Source organism: Lithobates pipiens, unplaced genomic scaffold (assembly GCF_037356315.1).
Source record: "Lithobates pipiens isolate NorthernLeopardFrog02 unplaced genomic scaffold, aLitPip1_a1.2 Scaffold_8, whole genome shotgun sequence".
In the NCBI taxonomy this organism is placed as follows: Eukaryota; Metazoa; Chordata; class Amphibia; order Anura; family Ranidae; genus Lithobates; species Lithobates pipiens.
In genome coordinates, this window is record NW_027507903.1 from 684,040,368 (window position 1) to 684,057,352 (window position 16,985).

Consider the following 16,985-nt stretch of genomic DNA (forward strand, 5'->3'; position numbering starts at 1 on the left):
CACTAATACACAACCTGCTTGGTCCACAAAAGTTCTTATAAGGACTGGTAACTTGGTATAGGGTGCTACGGTACATAGGCTTGAGTGCGGTACAGTCTGCTGTTCTGTAAGGACCGCTATAGGTCCACAATAGATAGGGTTGACGTGCACCACTGCTGACCGCTCACCTATACTGCAGCAGTCCTTCAGCGGTATAGGGACTGACGTACAGTCTGCTAATCACTAACACACAACCTGCTTGTTCCACAAAAGTTCTTATAAGGACTGGTAACTTGGTATAGGGTGCTACGGTACATAGGCTTGAGTGCGGTACAGTCTGCTGTTCTGTAAGGACCGCTATCGGTCCACAATAGATAGGGTTGACGTGCACCACTGCTGACCGCTGCCCTATACTGCAGCAGTCCTTCATCGGTATAGGGACTAAGAGTTTTGTCACAGGGTCATTTAAAAAATGACAGGCAGAGGAAGAGGCAGGCCCTTCCGCAGGGGTGGTAGGGGTAGGGCAGGAGCAACAGGCTTGAGCCAAAGTGGGAAGTTGCAGAAGGTGCGTTCAATTACTTTAAAGGATGCACCAGACTTGGTTGAGTGGCTCGCTCAGCCTTACTCTTCTGCACCCTCCTCATCCTCTCGATCTGCACCCTCTTCTTCACTCTCTGCTATGTGCACCCCCAAAGACACTACCACCAACAACACGACCACCACCACCACCACCACATACCTTCCGCTTGAGTCACTGGAATTATTTTCCGATCCATATCAAGAGGACATTTCTGATGCGCAGCCACTCTTGGTATTGGATCAGGAAGAGGAGGTAGCAACAAGCGCTACTCAGCAGTCTGACGCCAGTACCCAGATCAGCCCAAGGAGGAGGTTGGTCCCCGGTGTTGCTGCCTACTCCGAGATCTCTACTTATAGCGGTGGGGAAGGTGACGTTGATGATGACGTGTCTAGTGATGTCACGTGGGTGCCCACAAGAGAGGAAGAGGAGGGGAGTTCAGAGGGAGATATGGACCAGCAGATAGGGAGGAGAAGCAGCAATGACTTACATTGCACAGCAGGGACAAAGCAGACTGCAAATGTATCAGGAGCGAGTCATCGACCATGTACGGTCACATCTGGCGCTCCCAGGACACCGGCACATGGCTCCGCAGTGTGGGCTTTTTTTAACGTGTCCGCTGCTGACAATAGCGTTGCCATCTGCAATCTTTGCAGTCAACGCGTTAGTCGCGGTAAGCCCAATACTCACCTAGGGACGACCGCCTTAAGAAGGCACATGAGCAGCCATCACCGAGCCCAGTGGGAGCAACGGAACACACAAAGCCACACTGCAGGCTCTCACCGTCCAGCCTCGTCTTCTACTTCTCCTTCTCCTCTCTCCTCACAATTGTCCTCCACTCCACCTTCCATCACGCCAAGCTCACATTTTTCTGCAAAAAGGCAGGCTTCCGTGGGCCTAATGTTTGAGCGTAAAAAAATGATGACGCCGGATAACCCTCTTGCCCAACGGTTGGCGGCTGGCTTGTCAGAACTCATAGCCCGCCAACTACTGCCATATAAACTGGTGGACTCGGAGGCCTTTCGCAAATTTGTGGCCATTGGAACACCACAATGGAAGGTCCCAGGAAGGAAGTATTTCTCAGAGAAGGGCATCCCAGAGCTATATGGCCATGTTCAGCGGCAAGTGAATGTATCTCTGGCACACAGTGTCGGTGCCAAGATACATCTGACCACAGACACGTGGTCTAGCAAACACGGGCAGGGAAGGTATATCAGTTTTACTGCCCACTGGGTGAACCTTCTGACGGCCGTCAAGCATGTAACCCGTGGCACCCGTGTAGATTTGGTTTTACCGCCACGGATTGCATGCAGGCCTGACTCTTCTTCTCCTCCTCCTACTCCATCCTCCTCCCTCTCCTCCTCAGCTGCCTCCTCCTTTTCCGCTGCTAGCGTCTCTTCCACTGCACCGCCCAAGCTCCCCAGAACCTATTCCACATGCCAGGTGAGACGTTGCCATGCCGTGCTGCGTCTGTTGTGCCTGGAAGCAAAGAGCCACACTGGCCCGGCACTCCTTTCAGCTTTGCGTTCACAGGCAGATGAGTGGCTAACACCGCTCAATTTGACAGTTGGTAAAGTGGTGTGTGACAACGGTGCCAATCTGCTTAGCGCATTGAAACAGGGCAAAATCACGCACGTGCCGTGCATGGCACACGTCTTAAACTTGGTCGTGCAGCGATTCCTTGTCAAATACCCTGGGGTCCAGGACATCTTGCGGCAGGCAAGGAAAATCTCGGCCCATTTCAGAAGATCTTACACGGCCATGGCTCGCCTTGCTGACATTCAGCGGCGACACCATCTGCCGGTCAGACGTCTTATTTGCGATTGCCCGACGCGATGGAACTCAACCTTCTATATGCTTGATAGGCTGCTCCAGCAGAAACGTGCAGTTAACGTCTACCTGTATGAACTCTGCGAAAGAAACGGTTCTGGGGAGCTGGGTTTTTTTTCACCGCGCCAGTGGCTGCTCATGCGCGACACATGCAGACTTCTGCGGCCATTTGAGGAGATCACCAAACTGGTCAGTCGCAGCCATGGCGCCATCAGTGACATGGTACCTTATGCCTTCTTTCTGGAGCGTGCATTGCGTCGTGTCATTGATCAGGCTGTGGAGGAGCAGGAGCGGGAAGATGAGGAAGTCGCAATGCTGGATGAATTCCCAGGGGGGGCTACTCTATCTGAGACAAGTCAACAACAGGAGTCTGATGAGGAGTCAGAGGAGGATGGTGCCGGGGCGGATGAGCAGGAGCAAGAAGAGCATGCTTTAAACCTTTCTGGGATCCCTGTTGTGCGAGGATGGGGAGAGGAGAATGAAGAGGACGACATTATCCTGGATGATGAGCAGGAGCCAGGCCACCACACCGCTTCCACTTTAGTGCAAATGGGGGCCTTCATGCTCCAGTGTTTTAATAGGGACCCCCGTATAAAAAGCATGAGGGTCAAGGACCAGTACTGGGTGGCAACGTACTTAGACCCCCGGTACAAACACAAAATGGCGGAAATGTTACCGCCGTCGCAGAGGGCTGTCAGAATGCAGCACTTCCAGGCCTTGCTTCGAGAAATGCTGCATTCTGCTTTTGCGTGCGCTGGCAGAGGAGCAATTCCCACTCCCAGAGAAGGATTTGCGGGTACCAATCCAACAGCGCCTGCAAGAAGAGGCCGGTTTGAAGATGTGTTGGTGACTTCGGATATGAGGTCATTCTTTCAGCCGACCCATCGACAGGTGTCATCCGGATCCAGCATCAGGGAACGCCTAGACCGTCAGGTGTCCGACTACATTGGGTTAACGGCCGATGTGGACGCTCTGAGGAGTGATGAACCCCTAGACTACTGGGTGGGCAGGCTTGACCTCTGGCCAGAGCTTGCCCAATTTGCAATCGAACTGTTGGCTTGCCCCTCATCCAGTGTCCTGTCCGAAAGGACGTTCAGCGCAGCAGGGGGGATTGTGACCGATAAGCGTACTCGCCTAGCTCACCACAGTGTTAACTACCTCACATTTCTAAAAATGAATGAGGCATGGATCTCGGAGGAATTCAACACATGTGATCAGTAGACCATGTATATGTCTATAAACAATTTTTGGAATCAAGCACACAGACCTTCTTAATTCATTTGGCTCACTTCCCTGACCCAAAAAAGCACACCGTACTATATGCCCCTACCCTCCTCTTTGAAGAGGTTGAGCGGTGTCATATTTCTACTGGGGCTGCTTATTATGAGGGGTTCCCACCATCCCTGTGCTGTGCTGACTTCCTCCTGGGTGTTCTTATTATGAGGGGCTCCCACCATCCCTGTGCTGTGCTGACTTCCTCCTGGGGGTTCTTATTATGAGGGGATCACACCATCCCTGTGCTGTGCTGACTTCCTCCTGGGGCTGCTTACGGTGCTGCTGTCAGCGCTGTATGTCACGGAGCTGCTGTCAGCGCTGTATGTCACGGAGCTGCTGTCAGCGCTGTATGTCACGGAGCTGCTGTCAGCGCTGTATGTCACGGAGCTGCTGTCAGCGCTGTATGTCACGGAGCTGCTGTCAGCGCTGTATGTCACGGAGCTGCTGTCAGCGCTGTATGTCACGGAGCTGCTGTCAGCGCTGTATGTCACGGAGCTGCTGTCAGCGCTGTATGTCACGGAGCTGCTGTCAGCGCTGTATGTCACGGAGCTGCTGTCAGCGCTGTATGTCACGGTGCTGCTGTCAGCGCTGTATGTCACGGAGCTGCTGTCAGCGCTGTATGTCACGGAGCTGCTGTCAGTGCTGTATGTCACGGAGCTGCTGTCAGCGCTGTATGTCACGGAGCTGCTGTCAGCGCTGTATGTCACGGAGCTGCTGTCAGCGCTGTATGTCACGGTGCTGCTGTCAGCGCTGTATGTCACGGAGCTGCTGTCAGCGCTGTATGTCACGGAGCTGCTGTCAGCGCTGTATGTCACGGAGCTGCTGTCAGCGCTGTATGTCACGGAGCTGCTGTCAGCGCTGTATGTCACGGAGCTGCTGTCAGCGCTGTATGTCACGGTGCTGATGTCAGTGCTCTGTATTACGGTGCTGCTGTCAGTGCTCTGTATCTCCTGCACCCTCTTGTTTGCCTACCCTGGTCCCTGACCTTCCCTCTCCTCCATTGCCTTCATTAGCTCCATAGTCCTGAATTGTCAGAACAATTTCCCAAATAAAAAAAAAATGCTTGTAGTTATCGATCCCAAATTCACCTCATACATGTATTATGCTATTGTCCAGGTGGTGGGACTACGTGCTACCCCCTAATAATTACCCCGTGGCCGCAAATTCGACCTAAAGGTTTGCGAAATTCGCCTCCCATTGAAGTCAATGGAGCCCGCGGCGAACGGTCGTTTTCGCGAACGTTTGTGTCCGTTCGCGTTTCGCGTTCGCGAAACGTCCCGTCGGAAGTTCGTCCATCACTAATCTGCAGTATATTCAGTATACTGTATCCAGTATCCAACCGTTCCTGTTGTTCTGTTCCTAATATACACACACACATTCCATATATATATATATATATATATATATATATATATATATATATACTGTATACAGTTTAGCTAGTTTCTAATATACTACAGGCAAGCGGTTTACTCAGTTAGCTGCAGTATATTCAGTATACTGTATCCAGTTTAGCTAGATCTCACTGCAGACCGTTCTTGTTGTTCTCTTCCTAATATACTACAGGCAGGCAGTTGATTCAGTTAGCTGCAGTATATTCAGTACTGTATCCTTTGCAGCTAGATCTCACTGCAGACTGTTCCTGTTGTTCTGTTCCTAATTTACTACAGGCTGGCAGATGATTCAGATATCTGCAGTATATTCAGTATACTGTATTCTGTTTAGCTAGATCTCACTGCAGACCGTTCCTGTTGTTCTGTTCCTAATATACTACAGGCATGCAGTTGATTCAGTTAGCTGTAGTATATTCAGTATATATATATATATATATATATATATATATATATATATATATATATATATATACACATCCCAGCTTTGTGCCGCTACATCTCACTACAGGCCATTCCTGGTGCACCTATTCAAATACATTACAAATACATCAAACACAGTATGTCTGGAAGGCCAACAAGGAGAGGCAGATGCTCACAGGCCACTAAAAGAGGGCAAGCAGGCTCTGTGTCTACAGCCAACATTGCTAGTAAAGGACACGGTGCATCCTCATCACGTGGACGTGGGGCCCGCTTGTCCTTTTTTTTGGCAGCTGGCCGTGTTGAACCACAACATGCAGAAGAGTTAGTTCAGTGGATGACCAAGCCGTCCTCATCCTCCTCATCCTGTGTCACCAGGCTCAGAGTACTTTGGCTGCCAATGCAGCTGCCAAATCGGCCTATTCCATTGGCACCAGGTCATCAGTTACTCCTTCCCTATCCCCTCCATCATGCACGGAGGAGTCCCCCAGACCACAGTGTTGGGTACAACCTGCAGGAGGATGCACAGTGTTTTGAAGGCTCCAATGATGGTATCCAGCTTAAGCAAAGCAGTAACGTGAGCGCAGAGAGATGGGGTGCCCAAGAAGGACAACAAACTGGCAGTCATGTTCCTCCAGCTGCAGCATACTGCCAGGTTTTCTCCAGTGACGAGGAGGGAGGGGATGATGAGGTCACTGACTCTACGTGGGTGCCTGATAGGAGAGAGGAGGAGGAGGAGGCACATCTCCAACGAGACAGGATGCCCTCCAGGGGCCAGCTTAAGGGTAGCCAACCAACTGCAACACACTGCAGAGCTCTGCACTGTTGCTGTTTGCAACATATGTCTAAAGCGTATCAAGCGTGGCCAAAACAGCAGCCGCTTGGGCACCACAAGCTTGACCAGACATATGTCGAACTCCCATGCAGTCTGTTGACAAGCGTACTTAACTACTTCCCACCCTGCCAATGTATATATACAGCTGAGTGGGAGCTCTCTCCTTCTGACTGGACGTTCAGGAACGTCCTTCAGAAGGAGGGGGATCACGCGTGCCTGCACAGCAGCATGATCTCGATGCGCTGGTGTCACCCGGACACTGATCGGAAGGAGGGTTCTGTGATTGGCCCTCCTGATCACATGACGGCCATTCCAATCACAGCCGTCATGTGATGTAAACAATCAGCCGGTTGCTAGGCAATCGGCTCTCCTCTTCTCACACGGAAGTTGTCGCTGAGGAGAGGAGAGCGGATCGCTGACGCCAGCTGGTGATCAGTGAGTATGAGCTGTTTTTTTACAGCTTTTTACTCACTGATCACCAATCTAGTGAAAAACACACATGTCCTCACACAATGTCCCCATAACACACATGTCCACAAATAATAAAAACACATGTACCCCACATATGTCCCACTAAAATCACATGTCCCAGTGATTATCTGCACACATATGTCCATGATCACCTGCACACATCTGCACATGATCATTTGCGTACATATGTTCGTGATCACACAAACCAATTATTATACACTTAACAGAATTTTTTTCCCCAAAAACATGTAGTAGAATACATTTTGGCTTAAATTTATGACAAAATTCAATTTTATTGGATTTCTTTTAAAATAGAAAGAAGAAAATATTGGGGATTTTTTCAAAATTTACACTCTTTTTTTGCTTATATCGCAAAAAATAAAAAAACTGAGTCGTGAATAAATACCACCAAAATAAAGCTCTATTTGTGTGAACAAAATTATAAAAATTTAATTTGGGTACAGCGTAGCATGACCGTGCAATTGTCATTGAAAGTGTGACAGTGCTGAAAGCTGAAAATTGGTCTGGGAAGGAAAGGGGTGAAAGTGCCCGGTATTGTAGTGGTTAAAAGACCCAAACCAAAGAATGGACCTCTCCTTGCTCCTCATCAGCTGGGATCTCCAACTCCACTATACCTTCAGTTCTCTCAGAAACCTGCACTGAGAGTAATGAAGGTGTAGAATTAGGTTTGCCAAGTACTTGCGGGCAATCTGCTATCGCTACACCAACGTCCGATTGTACCAGGCAAATTTCCCTAACCCCCGTTGCTAAATCGGCAAAAGAAATTTGGTCCCAGACATCCACATGCCCAGCGGCTGAATGCTAGCTTGGATAAATTGCTAGCACTCCAACTGCTTCATTTTCAGCTGGTAGACTCTGCCCCCTTCCGTGAATTTGTGGAATGTGCGGTACCTCAGTGGCAGCTTCCCAAACGCTAATTTTTTTCACAGAAGGCGATTCCGGCTCTCTACCAGCTTGTGGAAGGCAATGTTTTGGCCTCGCTGGACAGGGCAGTCAGTGGTAAGGTGCATATTATCGCTGACTCATGGTCCAGCAGGCATGGACCGGGATGTTACTTATACTACTGCTATCCACGGCTCGGAAGGCTCATCCGCTTCCTCCAATTGGAGACTACGAGGAATTCCAAGGGGAATCACCATTTGGCGTGTTGCAACTTGGGTGGCATTGGAGCCCCCTACAAGCCCTTACGACACACTACTATATGGTGGATGTGTCCAACTTATCTGGTAAGTGTATCCAATTTTTTGTTTTGTCCTATAATCCGTTCTCAAGAAGTTTTTGAGGTCTGAGAAGGTTGAGAGTCATTTTTCCAGGAATGTCATCTGATTTCTCCAGAAGTCCTAAACACATCACTTTGAAGCTCATGACGATTGTCTTCACCTCATTTGGACTTTAGTGGACTCTTGGTCATTGTTATTTGATTATTTTCACTTCCATTATACTTACACTTATTCACTTAGGTGCCTAGAAGCGCTGCACTTATTTATATATTTTTGTTCTTAACTTGGTTTGTTTGAAACTCCATATACTGTCATTCAGGCATGGACTGGCCATAGGGCAGACTGGGCATTTGCCCGGCGGGCCGGGGGCCACCCGCTCCGTGGCCTGCTGATGATCAGGCCGCAGAACGGGAGGTAAGCGGCGACTGCGGCCTGATCATGGGTAACAGAGGCCACGGCCGCCGCTCACCTACCGCCATGCGGCCGTGCCTGTGTCATGCGGAACTGGCGGCTGCATGGGCTGAGCTGTGTGTCTCTCTCACACACAGCTCAGCCTCAGAGCCGCGCTGACAGTCCTGCTCTCCTCCTCCAGCCGTGGGCGTCTGCACGGTGGGGAGAGCTGCAGGCTGCTGTCACAATATTCCCCCCTCGCTCCCCCTCCCCTTCTCATGTCGGCAGCAGGGGAAGAGGAGGCTTTCCTGTCTGTTCGTTTTCCCTCCCCATTGGACAAAACAGAGGGCCAATCAGAAGCAACTAGAGGGGCATCATGGGAAATGTAGTCCCAGAAATACATGGCACCATTGGTCTTAGCAGGGAGCAGACTACAGTCCCCAGCAAGCACTCTGCTGGGGTGAAAGAGAAAACCCAGAAACAAGCTGAGGAGTGCTTGTAGCAGCTACTACAGGAGACATGGAAAACGAAAGAGAGGACTGTGCTGGGGGAACTGTGCGGGGGGTTATACAGGGTGTGAACTTCCTGTATTGGGTATACCAGTGTCCATCACCTGAAGGTGCCTATATACCCACACCACATAGTAATTACTACTGTGCTCTGTGTCCCATGATGTACTCCAAGAAAAAGTTTTTTACAGGCAAGCTGTGTAATTTTTACTTTTTGTTATAAAACACTTCCAATAAAAAAGATTTTAAAAATCAAATTTCTTCATCAATTTAGGCTAATATGTATTCTGCTACATGATTTTGGTAAAAAAAAAAAAATCTCAATAAGTGTGAATTGATTGGTTTGCAGAAATGTTAAAGTGTCTACAAACTATGGGATAGATCAGGTTGTAGGCAACTCCCAGCAAATGTATCATACGCATACACAGTACGTCACTTCAGCTGATATCCCGATCAGCTGGCATGACGTATCGACTGGGCATGCTCAGTTTGTCGGATGCATTTTCCGATGAGAGGCAAGCCACGGAGAGCGTGCGGAGATAGAGAATCTAAATGTAAGATTCCGCCTCGCTCTCCATGCATTGTTGTCCTATTACAATAGGAGCTGTTTACACCCTGCGGGGGGTCTTGGTGGTTCTAGGAAGCCAGCATGGGGGGAGCTCTGTTGACCTTCTAACTCTCAGAGCCAAATACTGTGTGGTACTTGGGACAGGAGTGTATGCTTAAGACGTTTTATTTCATGTTTTATGTAACTTTGGCGTTTATGGATATATTACATAGTTACATGGTTGGTGGGGTTGAGTGGAGACACCAGTCCATCCAGTTTGACCTGAGTGAGTGCAGGTCTGCGGTTGTCCCTATCCCTGTGCATTGTGTCTCATTAAGATGCTCATATTTGTTTAAGGTGCCCATATAGTAACAACGGTTTGCTCACGCTCACATCGGTCCCTGCCCTCAGGAAGCCCACAGTCCGGGGTCCCCGGCTTGCTTTCATATACTAGGGTCAATTTTGGACGGAGGCCAGTTGGCCTACCAGCATGTCTTTGGAGTGTGGGAGGAAACCGGAGTACCCGGAGGAGACCCACGCAGGCACAAGGAGAGCATGCAAAGACCAGGCAGGTAGTGTCACGGTTGGGATTCAAACCAGCGACCCTTTTTTACTGCTAGGTGAGAGTGCTACCCACTACACCACTGTGCCGCCCGATATTGTTTAGGTAAATATGCCTATATTTTAGTACGGGCCCTAACTGACATAAAGCCTAAAGTGTGTCTAGAGATAAGTGTTCATTTTGATGTCTCTGTTTTTGTAGGGAGAAATCCTGGTTTGTCACGGTTTCCTAAAATGTTTGTAAATGTTCATGTGGTATCTCAAATGTGTAGTTTTGTGAGCAGAAGTTTGTGTAGCTAAGCGAAGAAATTTGGGGTTTGGCGGGAAAATGCGCCATTTTGTAGACATGTGCGCCGTCAAAAAATTAATTGTGCTTCATTCCGTTTCGTATTTAAAAAAAATTGTACTTCGTAATTCATGTCAGAAATTCAATTCGGATTCGTACGAGATACGAATTTTCGTTAGAATCGTAATTATTTTTTTTTTAAACAACGAATGTTCGTTGTGATGAATTTATCATTATGAGGGGTTCCCACCATCCCTGTGCTGAGTTCCCAGGTCTGTACACCCGCTGTGCCAATTATGAGGGGTTCCCACCATCCCTGTGCTGAGTTCCCAGGTCTGTACACCCGCTGTGCCCATTATGAGGGCTTCCCACCATCCCAGTGCTGAGTTCCCAGGTCTGTACACCGGCTGTGCCCATTATGAGGGCTTCCCACCATCGCTGTGTTGAGTTCCCAGGTCTGTACACCTGCTGTGCCCATTATGAGGGGTTCCCACCATCCCTGTGCTGAGTTCCCGGGTCTGTACACCCGCTGTGCCCATTATGAGGGCTTCCCACCATCCCTGTGCTGAGTTCCCAGGTCTGTACAACCGCTGTGCCCATTATGAGGGCTTCCCACCATCCCAGTGCTGAGTTCCCAGGTCTGTACACCCGCTGTGCCCATTATGAGGGGTTCCCACCATCCCTGTGCTGAGTTCCCGGGTCTGTACACCCGCTGTGCCCATTATGAGGGCTTCCCACCATCGCTGTGTTGAGTTCCCAGGTCTGTACACCTGCTGTGCCCATTATGAGGGGTTCCCACCATCCCTGTGCTGAGTTCCCGGGTCTGTACACCCGCTGTGCCCATTATGAGGGCTTCCCACCATCCCTTTGCTGAGTTTCCGGGTCTGTACACCCGCTGTGCCCATTATGAGGGCTTTCCACCATCCCTTTGCTGAGTTCCCAGGTCTGTACACCCGCTGTGCCCATTATGAGGGCTTCCCACCATCCCTGTGCTGAGTTCCTGGGTCTGTACACCCGCTGTGCCCATTATGAGGGGTTCCCACCATCCCTGTGCTGAGTTCCCAGGTCTGTACACCCGCTGTGTCCATTATGAGGGGTCCCACCATCCCTGTGCTGAGTTCCCGGGTCTGTACACCCGCTGTGTCCATTATGAGGGGTCCCACCATCCCTGTGCCGAGTTCCCAGGTCTGTACACCCACTGTGCCCATTATGAGGGGTTCCCACCATCCCTGTGCTGAGTTCCCGGGTCTGTACACCCGCTGTGCCCATTATGAGGAGTTCCCACCATCCCTGTGCTGAGTTCCCAAGTCCCCATTATGAGGGGTTCCCACCATCCCTGTGCTGAGTTCCCAGATCCCCATTATGAGGGGTTCCCACCATCCCTGTGCTGAGTTCCCGGGTCTGTACACCCGCTGTGCCCATTATGAGGGGTTCCCACCATCCCTGTGTTGAGTTCCTGGGTCTGTACACCTGCTGTGCCCATTATGAGGGGTTCCCACCATCCCTGTGCTGAGTTCCCAGGTCTGTACACCTGCTCTGCCCATTATGAGGGGTTCCCACCATCCCTGTGCTGAGTTCCCAGGTTTGTACACCCGCTGTGCCCATTATGAGGGGTTCCCACCATCCCTGTGCTGAGTTCCCAGGTTTGTACACCCGCTGTGCCCATTATGAGGGGTTCCCACCATCCCTGTGCTGAGTTCCCAGGTCTGTACACCCGCTGTGCCCATTATGAGGGGTTCCCACCATCCCTGTGCTGAGTTCCCAGGTTTGTACACCCGCTGTGCCCATTATGAGGAGTTCCCACCATCCCTGTGCTGAGTTCCCAGGTCTGTAAACCTGCTATGTGTCCATTATGAGGGGCTCTCACCATCCCTGTGCTGTGCTGACTTCCTGGGGTTTTTAACTTCATCATAACGAATAATCGTAGTTATCGAACGTTCTGTCCCATTCTGTTGTAACGGAATTTGGATCCAAAGTTTGCATATGAAATTTCGTACAAAATTTGTATGCATAACAATTCATATGTCGGATTCTTACGAATGTACAAATTTCTGGAAATTCATACGCATTTTCGGTTCATACGAAAAAGAATCGCACACGTCCACCATTTTGTCGTGGACTGGCTTTTCTTGTAGTCACCATGTGGCCATTGTCTTGATTTTGCTGCCATTTTGTATCCGCTGTGTTTGGGTGGAATTGCTATTTTGGTTTATAGAGACGTAGTTTAAGGCGCCATTTCCTTTTGAGTGAATTCTATTTTTGTACTTTTTACATACTTTTCAGTAGAGCTATTGCGTTTTCCGTATTGAATTTTGGTTTTGAGTGAAATCTCTACTTTGCACTGAATTTCACCGGATGACAAGACTAGCTTTAACTGTGAGGTTTTTTGTGCTTCTAGCGCTGAGTGTTTTGAAATATTTTGGAGTTCCTCGGAGGGCAATTCATTGTTGTGAGACTTGTATTGGTAGAGCTGAGGTTTGGATTGAATAGCTTGCAGTACAAACAATGCTTCCCCTCCCCCCCCCCCCCCATTTCCTGTTCAGGTGTGCAACAGGAAGTTGGTGGGAGGAGCTTGGGGGTCTTTAGAAACAAGCATGTTGACACAAAGGGACTCGTGTTTGGAAGATGACGAAATCATTTTAATGAAGGTTTATACTGTAATACAGTTTTGGGTAGAGGGTAGGGATGAGCCAAACACCCCCCCCCCCCCCCCGGGTTCGGTTCGCACCAGAACTTGCGAACAGACCGATAGTCGCACAAACTTTCGAACACCGTTAAAGTCTATGGGACTCGAATGTGAGAAATCAAAAATGTGAATTTTAAAGGCTAATATGCAAGTTATTGTCCTAAAAAGTGTTTGGGGACCCGGGTCCTGCCGCATATCAGTGCCTATCTGTGTTGCATATCAGTGCCACCTATTCTGCCCCAGGGGACATGGATCAATGCAAAAAAAAGTTTTAAAAGCGGCTGTTTTTTCTGGAGCAGTGATTTTAATAATGATTAAAGTGAAACAATAAAAGTGTAATATTCCTTTAAATGTGGTACCTGGGGGGTGTCTATAGTATGCCTGTGAAGGGGCGCATGTTTCCCGTGCTTAGAACTGTCCCTGCACAAAATAAAATTTCTAAAGTAATAAAAGTAATTTAACCACTTGCCGCCCGCCATATAGCAGAATGACAATGGCAAAGTGGTTTCAATATCCTGACTGGGCGTCATGTGACGTCCTCAGGATATTGAGCCGTGGCGCGCCCCTGGAGGGCACTCATCGCGGCGATCGTTGTTGCGGTGTGTCAGTCCGATGGAGACTCTTTACCATGAGATCAGCCGTGTCCAATCACGGCTGATCACAGAGTAAATAGGAAGAGCCATTGATCGGCTTTTCCTCACTCGCGTCTGTCAGACTTGAGTAGAGGAGAGCCGATCGGCTGCTCTTCTGACAGGGAGGGTCTGTGCTGATTGATTATCAGAGCAGCCCCCCCCCCCCCGAGGATGCCCACACTGGACCACCAGGGATGCCACCAGACCACCAGGGATGCCCAGCACCAGGTATGCCACCCTAGACCACCAGGGATGCTAGTCAGTGCCCACAATGGGCATCACTGATTGGCATGTATTTTTGTTTGACAATGATTGGCATCCATACAATACTTTACACTACAATGCCACCTATCAGTGCCCATCCGTGCCACCTATCAGTGCCCATCCATTCCGCCTATCAGTGCCCATCCATGCCGCCTATCCATACCCATCCATGCCGCCTATCCATGCCCATCTGTGCCAACTATCAGTGCCTATCTGTGTCGCATATCAGTGCCACCTATCAGTGCCACATATCAGTGCCCATCAATGCCACTTCATTGGTGCCACATCATAGGTGCCCATATGCCTTATCAGTGCCCGTCAGTACAGCCCCATCAGTGCCCATCACTGAAGGAGAAAACTTATTTATTTACAAAGTTTTGTAACTGAAACAAAAAAAAAACATTTTTTTTTTCAAAAATTTCGGTCTATTTGTTTAGCAGAAAATAAAAATCCCAGGGGTGATCAAATACCACCAAAAGAAAGCCCTATTTGTGGGAACAAAATGATAAAAATTTAGTTTGGGTACAGTGCAGCATGACCGTGCAATTGTCATTCAAAGTGCGACAGAGCTGAAAGCTCAAAATTCATCTGGGCAGGAAGGTGTATAAGTGGCCGGTATTACATTTTTAAAGGAATAAAAGTCATTTAAAACTGCTTGCGGCTTTAATGTAATGTCTGGTTCCGGCAATATGGATGAAAATCAGTGAGACAAATGGCATGGGTAGCCCCCCCAGTCCATTACCAGCCCCTTTGGGTCTTGTATGGATATTAAGGGGAACCCCGCACCCAAATTTAAAAAAAGGTAAGGCATGGGGCCCCCAGGCCCTATTTACTCAGAACAGCAGTATACAGGCAGTGTAAACAAGACAGGGACTGTGTAGGTTTGTCCTTATGTAGAATCTGTTTGTAATTTGGAACAAGTACATTCTGTAAGTGTATCTCCAGTCACAAAAACTATTTTAAAGCTTTTTGGAAAACATAGGGAAGGGTTATCACCCCTGTAACATTTGTTTTGCTGTCTGTGCACCTCTTTAGAAGAGTTCACCTCACTTTCTGTCCCAATAAAAATTGGATTTTGAAAATGTGGGGTTTTTAGGGAAACAAGGATTGGTGATAAAGTATCAGTGAAGGAGACACCCTTTCCCATACTGACTCTTACAGGAGAGAATTTCCCTTCCTATGGGTAGATTTCATCTCACTTCCTGTTGTCTCCTTCCATTTGTGAGTAGGAGTCCTTTGTAAGTTGGATGTTTGAAAGTAGGGGCCAGCCCTATATACTCTGCAGAAAATTGGGTCTTAGGTGTTGGTGGTACCAGAACACTGTAAGCCCTCACAGTTACTCTTGGTGGGCACTGGAATGGGCCCTGCTGTGAAATATTAGATCAAGAATTGTAATTACATGCCCCTGTTAAACAGGGGCAAAAAAATTGGGCCTTAGGCACTGGTGCCACAACACTGCAACCCCTCACAAATACTCTAGTTGGAGCGCAGGAATGAGCTCTGCTGCAAAGTATTGCATCAAAAATTGTAATTACACGCCTCTTTTAAACAGGGACAGAAAAATTGGGCCTTAGCCACTGGTGGTGTTTCCCAGAACCAAAAATGTTCTTCCAAGCTATCAGCATGAACATTGAGGAGGAAGAGGATAGTCACTCAGCATAGGCAGTATTGAAGGGATCTCACATTCAAAAAACAAATTATTTGGTTACATCAGCATCAGGTGCTTGGTAGCTGGTGATCCAAGACTGATTCATTTTTATGAAGGTCATCCAATCGACCAATTTGACCAATCCGGTGGACAAGCGCACCCTGTGATCGGTTACAAAGCTTCCAGCAGCACTGAATGTGCATTCCGAAAGAACGCTGGATGCAGGACAGGCCAGTAGCTCAATTGCAGATGCAATCTCTGGCCAGTGATCCATCCTCAAGACCCAGTAACCCAGAGGATTTTCAGTGCGAAAGGTGTCCAAGTCTGACCTTGCCCCTAGGTATTCCTGCACCATGTAAATCAGACGCTGGTGACGGTTGCTGGAACCGATCATACCTTGGGGCTGCGGACTAAAAAATTGTCTGAACGCATCGGTCAGACGGCCACCTTCTCCACCGCTCCTTCTGTGACTGACCGAAGCCTCAGCAACACGTTGTCCAGGAGGACCAGGAAATTGTAACCTCCCAGGCTCTGGAAATGCATTGCACAAACCTTTCTGCAAGGCCTCCCGAAGATGTTTCATCCTCTGCTCCCTCTGTGACGGCAAGATAAGTTCCGCAACCTTAGCCTTGTAACGTGGATCAAGGAGGGTTGCCAGCCAGTAATGATCCCTCTCCTTGATACCACGAATACAAGGATCCTTCCACGGGCTTTGCAGGATCAGGGAGGCCATGCAGCGTAGGTTTGCTGAGGCATTTAGTCTGGAGTCCTCTGGGTCACTAAGGACGACCTGATCCACAGCCACCTCCTCCCAGCCACGTACAAGTCCATGCATTTCTTCGGACTGTAAATGATCCCTTGAAGACTGCTGGTGATGCTGAGTGATAGGCTCCAACTCCATGCTGACACAATCCTCCTCCTCCTCTTCCTGTGTGATCGGCAGGCACGCAGGAACACTGTCTGGATAAAGGGGGCCTTCAAAGGTAAGGAAGTCCTCCTCTTCCTGCCTCTGTTCTGAGGATCTCTCGATATTCAAATGCAGCCTACTAGAAGAGCTTATATGGTGTGCAGTGTGTCTCTGTAGGGTCTCTGCCTCTTGTCTCTGGTTTAATCCAATGCATTTTCTATTTCTGGATAAAAAAAAAATTTAATTTCTCCTTCTTTAAAAGAGGCCTGCCACCAAGGCTTACAGGATGTTCATCATGTCCCTGTAATACTTCTTATTTGTGTCTTTAACATAATCAGTGTAATATTTATTTCTTGCTAAAAATAAAACCTCCTTGATTCTCTCCCTCTTCCAATTAGACCCACATAAAAGCCTACATGATTTGCAGCATGTCTCCACAATATTTCGGTATAATCACTGTCATTTTTATTTTTAAAAAACCTGCCTTGTCTCTCCATCTTACATTGCTGCCAATCAAGCTACTTACATACTCTCCA